Raw genomic sequence first — 2,828 nt, 5'->3', positions numbered from 1 at the left:
CTGTCTGGAAGTCATGCTACTAGATCATGATGAACCTACGAACTATGGAGAAGCGATGGTGAGCCCAGATTCCGCAAAATGGCTTGAATCCATGAAATCTGAGATGGGATCCATGTATGAGAACAAAGTATGGACTTTGGTTGACTTGCCCAATGATCGGCAGGCAATTGAGAATAAATGGATCTTCAAGAAGAAGACTGACGCTAACAGTAATATTACTGTCTACAAAGCTCGACTTGTTGCGCAAAAGGTTTTCGACAAGTTCAAGGAGTTGACTATGATGAGACCTTCTCACCCGTACGATGCTTAAGTCCTGTCCGAATCATGTTAGCATTGCCGCATTTTATGATTATGAAATTTGGCAAATGGATGTCAAAACTGCATTCCTGAATGGATTTTTGGAAGAAGAGTTGTATATGATGCAACCTGAAGGTTTTTTGATCCAAAGGGAGCTAACAAAGTGTGCAAGCTCCAGCGATCCATTTATGGACTGGTGCAAGCCTCCGAGTTGGAATAAACGTTTTGAATAGTGTGATCAAAGCATATGGTTTTATACAGACTTTTGGAGAAGCATGTATTTACAAGAAAGTGAGTGGGAGCTCTGTAGCATTTCTAATATTATATGTGGATGACATATTACTAATTGGAAATGATATAGAATTTCTGGATAGCATAAAGGGATACTTGAATAAGAGTTTTTCAATGAAAGACCTCGGTGAAGCTGCTTACATATTGGGCATAAGATCTATAGAGATAGACCAAGACCCTAATTGGACTTTCACAAAGCACATACTTTGACAAAATTTTGAAGAAGTTTAAAATGGATCAAGCAAAGAAAGGATTCTTGCCTGTGTTACAAGGTGTGAAATTGAGTAAGACTCAATGCCCGACCAATGCAGAAGATAGAGAGAAAATGAAAGATGTTCCCTATGCTTCAGCCATAGGCTCTATCATGTATGCAATGCTGTGTACCAGACCTGATGTGTGTCTTGCTATAAGTCTAGCAGGGAGGTACCAAAGTAATCCAGGAGTGGATCACTGGACAGCGGTCAAGAACATCCTGAAATACCTGAAAAGGACTAAGGATATGTTTCTCATTATGGAGGTGACAAAGAGCTCATCGTAAATGGTTACGTTGATGCAAGCTTTGACACTGATCTGGACGATTCTAAATCGCAAACCTATACGTGTTTACATTGAACGTGGAGCGTCAGTTGGTGCAGTTCTAAACAAAGCATCGTGGCGGGATCTACATGTGAAGCGGAGTACATTAGCTGCTTCGGAAGCAGCAAATGAAGGAGTCTGGATGAAGGAGTTCATATCCGATCTAGGTGTCATACCTAGTGCATCGGGTCCAATGAAAATCTTTTGTGACAATACTGGTGCAATTGCCTTGGCAAAGGAATCCAGATTTCACAAGAGAACCAAGCACATCAAGAGACGCTTCAATTCCATCCGGGATTCTAGTCCAGGTGGGAGACATAGAGATTTGCAAGATACATACGGATCTGAATGTTGCAGACCCGTTGAACTAAGCCTCTTCCACGAGCAAAACAGATCAGCACCAAAGCTCCATGGGTGTTAGAATCATTACTGTGTAATCTAGATTATTGACTCTAGTGCAAGTGGGAGACTGAAGGAAATATGCCCTAGAGGCAATAAATAAAGGTATTTATTTATTTCCTTATATCATGATAATGTTTATTCATCATGCTAGAATTGTATTAACCAGAAACATAATACATGTGTGAATACATAGACAAACAGAGTGTCACTAGTATGCCTCTACTTGACTAGCTCGTTAATCAAGATGGTTTATGTTTCCTACCATGGAAAGAGTTGTTATTTGATTAACGGGATCACATCTATTAGTGAATGATCTGATTGACATGACCCATTCCATTAGCTTAGCACCCGATCGTTTAAGTATTGTTGCTATTGCTTTCTTCATGACCTATTACATGTTCCTATGACTATGAGATTAATGCAACTCCCGTTTGCCAGAGGAACACTTTGTGTGCTACCAAACGTCACAACGTAACTGGGTGATTATAAAGGAGCTCTACAGGTGTCTCCAAAGGTACATGTTGGGTTGGCGTATTTCGAGATTAGGATTTGTCACTCCGATTGTCGGAGAGGTATCTCTGGGCCCCCTCGGTAATGCACATCACTTAAAGCCTTGCAAGCATTGCAAGTAATGAGTTAGTTGCGGGATGATGTATTACAGAACGAGTAAAGAGACTTGCCGGTAACGAGATTGAACCAGGTATGGGATACCGACGATCGAATCTCGGGCAAATAACATACCGATGACAAAGAGAACAATGTATGTTGTTATGCGGTCTGACCGATAAAAGATATTCGTAGAATATGTAGGAGCCAATATGAGCATTCAGGTTCCACTATTGGTTATTGACCGGAGACGTGTCTCGGTCATGTCTACATTGTTCTCGAACCCGTAGGGTCCGCACGCTTAAGGTTACGATGACAGTTATATTATGAGTTTATGCATTTTGATGTACCGAAGGTTGTTCGGAGTCCCGGATGTGATCACGGACATGACGAGGAGTCTCGAAATGGTCGAGACATAAAGATTGATATATTGAAAGCCTATGTTTGGATATCGGAAGTGTTCCGGGTAAAATCGGGATTTTAGCGGAGTACCGGGAGGTTACCGGAACCCCCCGGGAGGTATATGGACCTTAGTGGGCCTTAGTGGAAGAGAGGAGAGGTGGCCAGAGATGGGCCGCACGCCCCACCCCCCTTGGTCCGAATTGGACAAGGAGAGGGGGCCGGCCCCCCTTCCTCCTCTCTCTCCTCTCCCCCCC

Source organism: Triticum urartu, chromosome 5 (assembly GCF_003073215.2).
Source record: "Triticum urartu cultivar G1812 chromosome 5, Tu2.1, whole genome shotgun sequence".
NCBI lineage: Eukaryota > Viridiplantae > Streptophyta > Magnoliopsida > Poales > Poaceae > Triticum > Triticum urartu.
This window is presented reverse-complemented; position numbering follows the sequence as displayed.